The 14,083-nt window shown below is 34.5% G+C and overlaps 1 protein-coding gene and 1 pseudogene across 1 annotated transcript in view; one reads left to right on the top strand and one right to left on the bottom strand.

The window, feature by feature from the left end:
• Toll-6 (Toll-like receptor 6) overlaps nucleotides 1-14,083 on the top strand; it is a 90,225-nt gene that overhangs the window by 49,620 nt on the left and 26,522 nt on the right. The window lies entirely within an intron of this gene.
• Nucleotides 10,870-11,642, bottom strand: LOC141481964 (uncharacterized; annotated as a pseudogene).

A 14,083-nucleotide genomic window follows, 5' to 3' on the forward strand; every position in this document is an offset into this window, starting at 1 on the left:
CGATTTAATTTTTTGTTCAATCGTTCTATTTTTACTTGTATTTTATTTCACAATTTTTCAGGTTTATTTCGTTTAAATAATTGTTATTATCAGGTGTCTATTTTTATTTCTTTCTTTTTTATTAGTTTTCTCAGGAATTTCAAATCAATTTATATGATATCAAACAATGGAAGTTCGAACTAATGAAATTCATCATGAAACATTGTCAATCACCTTCAAACAAATGTTTTCAACAGATTCATTTTTCCGCCGGAGGTTCCCGTACGAACTATCAAACTACATGAATTAGTTCGATTACTAAAAATAAATTATTCATTCTCGAAGAATGAAATATCCTTTGGTGTTTGACCACAATTCAACATAAAATTGCCGAAACTCACAAAATATTTCGTTCTTCACTTCGAATTGCGTTGGACCGCAAACATTTTCAACAAAGAGTATCCCACAATATAAACCTTTCATATGCTAATTCTGTCAATTTGCAGATGTCTTTTCTGAGGGAAATGAACAAGCTGACTCGACATCATCCCCAATTGATGCGGGATTCATTAAATTTCGCCAAACGGCTTTTTGTTTGGCAAGTTTGACCTCATTCACTGTCGAAAGGAATAAATGATGTAAATTTTTGCAAAAGCTGTATTGGTAGGGAATATTTATATTCGCCTATTTTTAACGATTCCATGAATATAATTTATACATCATCGAATTGAAACAATGCATTGCATTGAACAAATTGATTTCAAAATTGTTATGATTGAACGTGAACTCTTTTCAATAAATTCATTTAACAATGTAATACAATTTTCAAAATTTATTCGCACCACCCACTGCACAATAACTTGTCTACATTTAGCTTCGAACTGAAATATTTTTTTTATCATATATTATTTCATTTAGCATCATAAAACCATCAATATATATCGCTACTAAATTGAAATATGCATATTTTTGGAGAGATCCATTTTTGCGAAAGAAAGTGTTTGACTTTCTACTTCCCCATCTTTATACACATCTTTGTATAGATATATGATGGAATCGGCCGATACTTGATGAAAATCCATAACTAACGTATTCTAAAAACACTTCATTGTGTGATTTTCACTAGACAGTTTTACAAAAACGCAACACGTGTTTCGCCATACAATGGCTTCCTCGGGCGTGTCTTAATAACTAATTCTACACATTAAATGCTATATATACCTTATTCTACAATTTGAAGTACCTGAATTTCAAGTACCTGATTTTTTACCTAAGTTTGTAATGAATTTAATTACCTGAGCTTATGTTCCATTTTCCACATTCGAAAAAATGTTCAGTAACGGAGAGTTATATAATTCTAATTGGTCATTCAGTAAATTACCCGAATTCCTGAATCTATTAATTTCTAAACATTCTAGAAGATTGAGTTTCAAACTCTTCTCTTCTAAATGTATTACATCATATTCGTGATTGAACTCATGTCCTTCTGCTAAAAGGTGGTTTGCAAATGTGGAATCTGATAGAGAGTTCCAGAAAGAGCTGAATTTGATCAAACAAATCGCGGTTAATAACGGTTATAAAGTAGATATTATAAACGCCATCTTACCAAAAAACTTCAAAAGCAAGCCATGGACTTGGTCTACCCATATTCAAGATGCGATAACGTCAGTTATAGGACATTGGCATATTTGGGTGAACCAACCAGGAATATTGCCCGTTTTTTGAAGAAAGAAGGCGTGAACGTAGCTTACAGAACGAATAATAATCTAAGTAAATTTATTAAAAACAATAAAGACAAAACTCCGTTGTTGGATATATCAGAAGTATATAAACTGACTTGTGTCTCTTGTCCAAAACTGTATATTGGCCAGACTGTAAGAACATTTTCCCAAAGAATTAAAGAGCATAGAAGTAGTTTTGTAAATAGTTTTTGGTTTTTCTCCAAAAGTATCTGGACTAAATCGTCCCATAGTTAATAGTACAAACTTCCGCAATTTATTATTTGAGGGCTTATCTGAAACTTACAGTCCCAGAAACAATGTTCATGAACACAATATATGGAAGTTAAAAAAATTTAGAACTTTTCTCTAGTTGAACTGGATCAAAATGAAAATGTAAGCGAAAGTCACCCGCCAATGTTCGTTTCAGCTACAAGAGTTTTTCTCAATCTTGAGAAAAGTTATGTATTTTGCATTTCGAATATTCATTAATCATCCTAGATAGTACATCGAAAATTTTGAACCACCGGATATTTTGTGGGTAAACCCTTCTTCTATTGGTCTCTAACTAGTTTCAGGAGATTCAAGATCCTGGGATTGAGGTGAATATACAACCACATTCCGGATTCCAGAAAGTTTTAATCAGACAAAACAAAAAAGATTAAATGCCATTTTCAAACTGTTGACATAAATTCAAAGATGTTTGATAACATTAACAAAACAATTGTGATCATTGAAAGTTTTGTTGTTAATACAAGTAATTGTCAATTTTCAACCGACTCTGTTGAAAACAAAAACAACATATATGACAATTGAAGCCCATAAGATAATGGGAAGTATTTTTTTAATGGAGTTGAAGAAAATGTAATGAGTAAATATGTCGAAAGTCCATTATATTCTGTAAATACGTACTCCTATGTGACACAATACTAGCATTATAAATTGAATGGATCCACTTGAAAGCTTTTGTCGAGGCACAAATATACACTCTCAAGAAGCAGGCTGCTACTTCTAGAAAACAACGTTTCGTAAGTGATACACCAATTAATGCATTCGTCCAAGAAACGCGAGGGACGGGGTGTAGGTATTATGTAAACAAAACAAAACATGAGAGAATACTTGTTCGGTGGGCATACGGCTTTGTATGGTGTCTGCTTGAGAGCGATATATAGACCATTGTACGCAGATCTTTTGGTATTGTTCTCTAGACAGAGAGCTACACTAGATCGACGATAACCGGAGGATTTATAGGATGTTCTACCAGGTCGAGTTCAATAATTAGCCGTTTAGAATTGTTTCGTATCACGCTGGGTTTCATATTACAAAAACAAAACGTACTTTATTGCTGTTATTGAGACTAAACACATAGTCAGAAATACGTTATTCAACATGGAGGGCAAGCAGAGGTCAGGTCAATTACACAGCTTGAATGTGATGCCAGACACTTATAGTTTGATAAAACGATTGTTTGGATATTGGTATGTTTCTGAAAACATACAAGTTACAATTTGGATATAAATTTTACTTGAGCAAGTGTAAGATAAAAGAAATATTAGTATTTCGTTTTCCTTTTTCGAATCTATGATTATTATAAGAAATTTATAACGATTAAACTTCTACTGCTGTTTTGTGTTGAAGATAAGGCAAAATCAGTAGCCGTGAGAGATACATTGGTTAAGAGTAGCCAAAAAAGGTAACTTATACTACGTGATTTATTTTTTCCGGTCCTTATAAAGAAGTTAAAATGAGGATGGTTTTTGAAGACGAAGGAAACAGTTTTATTCATCTTCTGAAAAGCGCGTCAAAAAAAGTATTGCATTTATGGAGACTGGGAAAATACTTGTTTTGGACTTATTCTATGTCAGAGGTTTTATTAGGTAATGGTACTTTACTGAAAACTGAAAACAGTTATCAGATGACGAAAAGGGTCATTAACAAATATGGAATAGAAGTTTTAAAACATACATCAGAAAATCGATAGTCATATTTTATATGATTAAGAAATGACAGTTCATTCACTTATTACAAATCTGTGATATATCCTAATCTGATTCAAAATAGAGAGATTACCTCGAACATTTTTGACACTGAAACGAGAAGCTGGTTTTCGGCCGTTTTGGAATGTATTGCACATCAAATTACTCTTTCAGTATCCACCAGACCATTGTCAAATACATTGAAATCAGTGCCGCAGGTTCTTATATGTATTGCGAATTGGTACGCATTTGCGTGGTTGAGTAGACACTATAATGAAAATCTGTTGAGGAGTCTATTTTTGTAAATTTCCAAGAGAGTTCTGTGAACTGAAATTAAAAACTTTCTGAAGGGAAGGGACTCGTAAGATTGCTTCATAATTTTCAATAGAATCACAACGAAAACACTAAATTTCAATATTTTCATTTGCTTCAATGTCTACTTAATCGAGAAATTTTATATATTTTCTCCACCCTGATTTATAAAAAGCTTCATTCTATTTTGATATAGAATCTCAATGGATGAAGATGAAGTTCATTTATTTATACTGAAGGAAATGAATATGCTTGAGGGGGCACATAGTATATTTTCCATAATTATTCATAGTTCAAAATTTGCCAAAATCAATATTTTTCCTTCTTCCTAATTTATTTGTAGGGTGGATATATAGTGTCTTTTCTTGATAGTGTGATAACGTATTCTTTTGCAATAATACACGTTCTGTTCATGAAGTTATTTGTATTTTTTTATTTAATAATTTCCCGATTTTGGGTTCCCCAAATTACGGTATAAGTTTTCCCATAATTTGAACGCGAGAAATATATTTATTGAGTAAGACTTCAATTATACTGCTATAAGAGGAGAGCAAGCATTCAGTGAAATATGACATTTTCAGAAGGTTTCATATATAATCTACCATAATCTGTTTCAAATATATTTGAACTTGTCAATGGCGAAGACAAAAAATGGAGCTACAAAAAAAACAATTTCTGTTTTTTAACTGAATTTTGTTGAAATCGTAATACAAATTTTCTTCTGATTCACACTTAATGTATTTTTTTTGAAATGAAGGAAGACTTTTGACTTTTGACAAAAACGATGTTTTTCCAATGTAATTTTATTTATTAACATTTCTATCATCGTTATATATTCATATCTATCGGATCCTGAGTGAAATAGACTTTTGCCATAATGGAACATAATCCCTGTTTCAATTGAAAGGGATATTTTTTTTTGAGAAAAACAGCTATTTGGCTCTCACTTATCTAACTTTATACAAAAAGTAGTGAGAAACTTACAAAGTTGTGAAGATTCGTGATTTACACGAAAAAATAACTTTTGAAACAACTTCATTTTTGATTCAATTGCTTTCTTCCACTCTTTGAAAGTTTCCCATATATTTTTGTATAATGATAGATAAATGAGAGACAATAAGTTTTTTCCTAAAAACCTGTATTTCGAAACGCGTTTCGCTCACCAAGTTAGCATCATCAGGAGATGATAAAGACTACCATTATGAATTCATAATGGTTCATTAACTGCTACCATTATTTCGTAGATTTTCAGACATTACTTTTTCATTCAAATAATTCCCAATAAAAAAATTGAACTCTACATCTGTATATTTCTGAAGCGATATGCGCTTCGATCACACTTGGCAACAAGGCTTCCTCAGTGTTAATTGCTACTGACTTCTACATCTGATAATCTGCCGTTCCATCTTCCTCAACAGGTACATTTAAATACGGGGCGTGGTCCACTGACAATTTAAATTAGGATTAGTCTGAATTGCGGCCGTAGAAATGAAATAGTATAAGTAGATGAATTTAAAGTGGATTGTTTTTTGTATCAGCACTTGGAATAAGCCCAACCCACTTCCAGAACGCTAACAAGACCGTGGGTCGGAAATAATTCTTCGAAAAATTACCGGATGGAGACATCAAAATGAAAGGCTTTTAAAATTAATAATACATTCATAAGGCTTGAAAACAGATTTTGTGGAGGAAGATAACACTGATTTAGAGAAAATATATTCGACTCGACAAAATGAAGTGATGAACAAGATGTTGATATCGAGAATGTCATATAAGCGGTTATACAGGGTCTTACAGCAGGGACTTCCACAATTGATAATGGCCATTTTGTTGAAGCTACATCTGTCAAATTGTTGTCATTTATCCAATCTGTTTTGCCAAATCACCATTGGCGGCTATAACCTTTTACGGTTGCCATAATCGTCCTACCAAGAGGACTCTTCGCAATGTGGTGGATAAATTTGAGTCCACAGTCCAGTAAGCGATCGATCAACACTCCAACACCCGTACGTCGACGAAACGCAAGATCTGCTAAAAACATCGCTGCGGGAGGATTTGAGGCAGTGGAATTCGTGTCGCTCACAAGAACTCGGCCTTTCCCAAACCACATCTTGGAGAATTTCGCGTCGTTTCCCAACTGAAGATACACCTTTTCAGGAAGGTGAACAGGTCACTGGGAGATATCTCATTTATATGGGCAGGTGTAGGCCCAGACTCGCCCAAAACACACTCTTTTATTGACGATAACTCCGGGCCTCGCATGTCTGACAGTCTCATCTTCCTGTTTACACATCCTGCATAGAGGTGTGTCCACTAGCTCCATATTATCGAGGCCTTAGTTGACAGTGGCCAGTCAGAAATCCTTCTGTTAAGCGTAGATTTTTCCTGGTCATCGCCAGCTTCCCAAGGTTACAAAGATTACATCCTTTGATTCCATGCCATCTCTTTAGTCATCAGGCCGTAGCTGCCACTGGGTCCTGAAATTCTTAGTCCAGCCGCTTTCTTGGCTAAAGGGTCGGAAATGCGAATACTTTTACCCCTGTCGTGCTCTTTAACCCATCTCATGATAATATTATTATCTACCGAGGCTTTGGCTAAATCTTGGTGGCACTCTAGTACTAACCCCGAGGTAACACTTGTCGGTTCGAGGCTTGTCTGCTGTCAGTACAGATTGTTATGTTTTTGCCAGAAATTCCTTTCGTGGTTATTTATTTTCTGAGGGTTGTCGTTCGTAGGGGTGCAATAGCTGGTTAACGGATAAAACATATTTTGAACATATTTTTTCAAATATATATGGTTGCATTTTTTGCATACTCTGTTCATTTGCTGAGACCATGTGAATTTATCATCAAAGATTGTACCTGAAAGCTTATTATGGTCAGTGTTTCAAATATTCATATTCGCGGAATGAAAATTTCGTCGATGAATCAAGCACCACTGTTGTGTGTATTTCAATGCTTTTTTACACTCCTTCAGTAGCGTTTTCAGTGATAATTAATAACGTATATCAGCAAACACGACTAGATCTCTGTAGGTGATGAAATTAGGCAAATCATATACAGAAGAAAGAGTAGTAGACACAGAACACTTTCAGTTGAAGCCCACTATTACTATATTCAAAAATTTCCCGTCAACCAGAGTAAAAAATATTCAATGTAGGTACTTATATTGATCAATCAGTTGAAAGTCGAAATTATCAGTGGCAATAACCAACATTTCAAGAACTACTCAAAAAATCAGCAGTATCAATAATTACTTCATAATATCGTACGTTTTAATATAGCTGAGCTTCGGTTAGGTACATGCTCTCACCCTCACCCTGAGATTTTTTTAATTTTTTTTTATTATCAATTGTTTAATTTCTCAATAGTTTTTGTTTGCTTTCATTCCTACTTTATTTTACTTGAAATCTGATTTTACGTCTTATTGCTCAATATAATTGTAAATTTCAGCTTGGTTTTTCGATCGATTTGTTTACTTGGCAAGAGTTAAAATTTCATTAATTGCAACATCGGGAGTTCAGAAAAATGGTTTTGCCCACTGCAGTTTTTTCATTTGTCACGTATAAATAATTTTTTGCTCAGCACAAGTGACATTGTTTTCAGCTGAACTGTACCTAGAAGCGTTGCACAGTCCATAATATTATCAGATACTGAAACGGAACCCTGAAGGTTCCAGAACTAATATCACTAAAACGAATGTTAATATTGAATTAAATGTTCCAAAGTGCACGAAATACCCTTGGGCGCAATATGAACTCTCGACGAAAAGTTTGATTACCATAGAAATTACGGAGGTTTTAATTAAATTTAATTGAGAACCGAGTCCCTTGTCCTTTTTGCAATTTAATTCGTTTTCCGTTTCAACATATCTCCACAGTTGACACTTCAAATTACACCCAAGGGTGGTATCAGTTTCCGGCAAATTTAATAATGAAGTTGAGTTTTGGAATCGTAAAATTGTACTTTATGTATTTTTAATTCTCTGATAATTTTCCAGTGATATTTTCATTGATTTGGGTTGGGCAACATCCTGTTAGGGTTGTGTGTTTATGATTTGTTCAATATAAAACAGAGTTTTTTTAATTTTTATGAAGCTTGTAGGTGGAGAAATCTGGTGATTTTTGGAAGATAAACTATCAACTTTTTCGATTTTTCCTATTGTTTCTTTCCGTCAAACACAACGTTCGTACTTTTCTGGTAGTTATTTTTTTGTATACGACGGTTTATTTCAAAAGCCTGCAATATTACAAATTACACAACTATGGTGTTAACCACGATCAATTTTTTTGAAGAGTAAAATATTTTTTCAAATATTGAATATTACAATAAATAATGAAATTTGAAACAATCATGAAATACAAATCAATTCAAAGAACTAATATTATAAAAAAAAGGAAAGAAGAAAAAAAATCACATCAAAGGTGCTGCTTCGTTCCCTCCTGTTCAATGGACACATTCTATTTGTCTCTGAATCTTTTATATGAATATTTGACATATTCTTGTTGAAATAATTAATACACGAAAAAGTTTTTCGAAAATTCTCGTAAAACTGAAGTTTTCATATGGGTACTATATATATTTCTTGAAGAATATTAATAATTATGTGCCTACTTCAAAAGATTTCCGATTTCAAATAATAAAAAAACAAAACTAGAACAAAAATCATCGACTTCCGAAAATTGCCTGTTCGTTGACGCCTATTATTTTTCAGTTATTGTAATAAGATATAGGAGAGATCCGGTATGGTTGTCTCACGGGTTGGTTGTCACAGCGGCAATATTGAAAAATTGAACGAACGAAAGAGTTTCTCGAAAAAAATCGAAGGATCGCAAGGATCTCCATTCTAACGTCACTTCAGTTCATTCCCATACTGTGTTAGGGAGATACGTATATTTGTTTTTTCGGACGGCAAAAGTAAATTTTTGTGCAATTGTACTGAGTACCATGAGCATACTAGAATTTTCCGTAGATATACATCATTTCATGTATTTTTTATGTGACATATGTGGCTCACGATATCACTATCTGTTTTCATGAATGAATATCGATTCAGAGTTATTTCAGGTGTTTTTATTTTGAAATGTGTTCTGGGGCTGGTTGTCTCAACTTGACGGGGGCTGGTAGTCACATGTGACAACCAACACCATATATGTGTGCTGTAATTTTTGTTGGCTTCTTGAGCTTCTGCTACATACAATTCTGTTTGTTTTAGAAAAAATCATAGAAATGTCATGGCATCGTAAGAGAAAGTCTGATCGACTTTCGACAGGCACTGATATTGCGTGCTCTAAAAGAAGTGTTTTCAGGATTAATTATTATCGCACTTTGACATGGTTTTGTAAAAAATTCACTGTCGAAAAGGTAAGCAACACTATGTTAGCAATAGCATCAACGTTATCTAAGGTATAGGCAAATCTTCACCAACAAATAGAAGAAAGGATTGGAAAGATACAAGTATTAATTTCTGTTCGTCTCCCAAGGATATTTGAAAAACATTTACCATGATTGTGATTTCGAGTATTCACTGAATTTTAGACTGACTCAATATAATTTTGCTAGGATGGGTAATTTTAGTTCACAAGCATTGCGGCCTGATGGATATTTTTGGTATTTCAGTTACCAGAAGGAAGTTATTTATTTGGAGCAAATATGTTTTTCCCTACAAATGCGGTACTTTTTTTTCTCTTTTTGAATATAATTACTTACTTATATTATCCTAGTACATATTCATTTGTATGTTTTTTATACTCCTCAATTACCTATGCGACTACTTGCCCCAGATACTGTGACAACCTTCCCCGGCCCGAGGTAAAAAGTCTCACTTGTTTTCCAAAAGAATTTATATTTTCCCTAAGAACGATGTTGGAGGGAAAAAAATATTTTTTTAAATGAGTATAAAAATACTATCTGTTGATGAAAAATATCATTGATAATTCACGTAATTAGACAAAAAAATACTGCATGAAAAAGTTTGCTGTTTTATTTATGAAACTGAACGATATTTTTCAAAATCTGTGCTTTTAATTTTTAATTGAAAATGAAACCATTTAAATTAACATTTTTTTTTATTGTATTGGTCTTGATAACGTTGTTCGAAGCTTATAATATCCTGGTGAAAACGTTCTCCTTGCTCTTCTGAATTCGCTCCCATGTTGTTTTTGAATTTATCTAAAGGAGCATGCAGCATATGTACTTTTAATGACATCTTGCATCCCATGTCCTCAAATTTTTTCAGCATATTTTCAACTAGCTCTTCAGTAGTTTTCGGCTTTGTTATTTCCTAAAAATCCAGAAACGACTGCTTTGAAACTGTTCCAACTTGCTTTTTGAGTACGATTCAGCAAGGTTGGAAAATTTTTCATAGCCGAAAATCTGTCTGATTTGCGGACCAACAAAAACCCCAGCCTTAACCTTTGCTTCTGATAACTTCTCAAGTATTCAAAAGCTTCTGAGGTTTGATTCAGTTTTTTAACAAATTGTTTCATCAAACCTAACTAAATGTTCAGAGGTGGCAATAACACTTTTTCCACATCAACAATTGGCTCAAATTTTAAATTTTCTTTGCCGACACAAAGTTCTGTTCTTACAGGCCATGACCGTTGAGTATAATGCTTAGCAACCGCTCTGCTATCCCATAAGCACAAATAACACGGATACTTCATATATCCGCTTTGAAGTTCCATCAAAAATCCCACCATTTTAAAATCTCCAAATCAGCTGCCAGTTATACTCGCGATACTTTACAGATTCAAGCAAAATTTCAACACTTTCATAATTTTCTTTAAGATGTATCGAGTGACCGATTGAAAGAGATGGGTATTCACTTCCGTTGTATAATAAAACAGCCTTTAAGCTTTTTGTGGAGCTGTCAATTAATAATCGTCATTCGCTAGGAACACAAGGTATGCGAATTTCTTCAAACGTATCTTTTATGTCATTGCAAAAACAAAGTCCATCTTCTTTTGTGAAAAATGTTGAGAATATTTCATGCCTTATCCGCCGATCCGTGATATTAACTTCATCGAGCAAATTCCACTGTTTTGCGTGAGAGCCTAAAAGCTCTGTTTTATTTTTTGGCAAATTTTAATCTCTAATCAAATCATTGAAATCTTCTGTAGTGATGAAATGATGTTTTGGTTGTTCTGGTGTCGGTAAAAACTCCTTATTGGAATTACTTTTAGAGATGAGCTACTTTTCTGTTATAATTTATTCGGTGGCTCAGGTACTGGTCGTGTCAGTTCGTGTGCGACTGGATATTCGATAGGTTTCGCATTTTTACCTCCACGTCTTTTGCTTGGATTCACAATGCAAAAGTAGCAGTCTTTATTGTGGTCTTTTGGTTCTCGCCAGATTCTTGGTACTGCAAATTTCATAAAGTTTTCTCATCTCGATATCAATCTAAAATATGGAAATAGAAATCAATATGTCTATTATATTCAATTTACCATTTGATCAAAATTTTCTTACCTTCCAAACATCTTTTACAATAACTACAAGCAACATGTGGAGCTTATGCCTTGTCTTGGTTCCGTAATGTAACGTCAAAATATGCTTTGTAGGCTTCACAAAAAACGTAAGATGTATTTAATTCGTATTTCACATCTGGAACTTCAATAAAATATATCAGCATCATATTTACACTTTCTCGACGACATTTTAAGTTAAAACACTACTCTGACCGCGCGGTATTTTTAAATATATTCAAAATTAATAAAATTTATAAAAAAATAAAAAATGAGTATTATTACTACAACTATTAAAAAAGCGTTTTTGTTCATAATTCAGCAGAAAATCATAAAATAAACTTAAGGACAAAGAGCAAAAATTATTTTGTAGAGTCGTGTAAAATTTATAAAAAAGGTTACTGAAAATGCAAAATACAAAAATTGTGACTTCCAACCCCGGTCTCCCCTAACGTGGGCCAACCACTTCTCAACAAATTCTGCATTTGCGAATGAACAATTCTCTTCTGGTTCCCAAATTGAAATTGCGTGAGCCAAAACTTCTGAATAGCATAAAGGAAGAAAAACATTGCAGTAATCTTGTCTGCTGTGTGAGAGCGGCACTTGTCTTAATCCATCTGTCGGATCCTAAACAAAGGAATTTCTTAACAAAATTTGTTATGGTCCAAGTTGGCGTTGCGAGCACAGACAAAGCACTGCCAGCGGTTGTTAGTTTCAAAGAAGTTTCTCAAGAATAATAGCTTTTTGCCTGGCTCGCTCAACTTTACTATCAAAATTATGACGATGCTAAAAAGAGAGTAAATTGGTTGTTCGACTGTCGTTTCCCAAATTTAATGGCCTACTTCGGATTTAATTCCAACCTTCTCTTATTTTTTATCTTGTACGCCTTTTGTGGGACGGGTTGGCAAACTAATTTCATACCTAATTTTTGCTCACGGTGGGAAATGAGTGTGCTTAGAAAGAAAGGGTCGGTCGGGGTAAACGGATTCTACATTATTAAACTGCTGGCATAAGCCAGCCAACTTGGAATAAATGTTCTGAATATTACGACTGGTAATTGGAGGACCGTCATTGATGTCACTATTGAAATTTCCAATTAGTGAACATTTTCTATTTTTGAAATTGGGAGGTGAAGGTAGAAACAAGTTATTGTTCGATCTTTTTTTTTGATATTCACAATTGGATTATATCACGTTTGCCAAGTACTACAATCTTCAATTGTAGTACTTACTATCTGATGTTGAAGGAAATCTTACATTTTTGTCTGGTCGACCGGAAATTTAGGTTTAGAATACACTCTACAGAGTTGTCAATGAAAGCAGGGGTCCTGTCTATCTCCCCACTTATAATCGACACTTATACGCGATATATGCGCATTCAAACTCTAGCGAAGTGGCAACAACACAGCTGCAAATTCACGTGGACAGGTTAGTTGTACCATACATGTAGATTAATAAGATGAAGATAAATCAGTCAAAGACTGAACTCATCAATTTTACGACGAAATTCACAGATGTGAAGATCTTCAGGAAAGTATCAATCCAAGGAAAATGTGTGGATGAACAGAAAAGTCCTAAATACCTTGGACTTATCCCAGACAAGCGCTTGAATTTCCGAGAGTATATAAGTTTGGCAATTCAGAGAGTAGGAGCGGTGATGAATCGCAACTACCCTCTCGTTGCAGGAAATCTCGAACCTAGTGTTGACAACAAGTTCCTGATATACACACAAGTGTAATCCATGATACTCTATACACTCGAGATGCACTTTTTGGAACCTTTGGTGTAGTAATGAATATTACTGGAGTTCTGTCCCAACACCAAACTGTTATTTCCAATACCTCAACACATGTTTCAATCACCAAGTGATCTTATTCAAGAGGAAGATTAAACTAAGTCTACCCCATGCCTTCCTTTGGGTTGAGTGGTTGAGTGGTTGAGTGGTTGAGTGTAACCCCACACGGTTACTGTGTGCAGAAGGTAGAATCTCGTCCATCCATCCCACTCATGTGTGAACCACATTCTGCTGATGGGCGCTTTAGTAAGATTGACATCTGACCTACTGCGGTCGAAAGTCAGCCTCTAGGTGCTTGTACTTTCTTCGTCTGTTTTATTTATCGTGACTTTACTGAATGTAATTTTTGCATGGGCCCCCCTCAATCTAACCGGGGAAAATTGTCTTTTGGTCGCGACTTAGTGTTTGTGTATCTGAAAAATAATTGTAAGGTCTATTTATATGAATTTTATACTTACCAGAGCCGCCTGACAGCGACTCTCGGGGGGCCTCTGGTTCTGCTCCTTTTGCAGCTTGTGTTTGTCTCTTTCTCGGAATCTAGGGTCTTCCCAATTGAGCGCTTCTTGTAGATCCCGAAGCGCTGGACTAGTATGGTCGAACTCTTTCGAACACGTTTTCGGCGTGTTCTCTAACATACGCGTGTACGTAATAGATGTTTAGGTGCAGGCTCCGGTATCTGAACCTATTTGGTATATATCTTGGAGCGTTTACGGCGGCTTTCACGCAAGCGTTCATAAACGTCTGGATATTGAGTATTTTTGTCGCTGCACGCTGGCCCCAGGCAGTGCAGGCATACAGGAAGATTGAGAGCAGTACGGTCTTGATTAGCAGCAGTTTTA

The sequence above is a fragment of the Leptinotarsa decemlineata genome, unplaced genomic scaffold (genome assembly GCF_025532065.1).
Source record: "Leptinotarsa decemlineata unplaced genomic scaffold, Ldec_3_MD MMD2_tig00000576_RagTag_RagTag, whole genome shotgun sequence".
NCBI classification, from domain to species: Eukaryota; Metazoa; Arthropoda; class Insecta; order Coleoptera; family Chrysomelidae; genus Leptinotarsa; species Leptinotarsa decemlineata.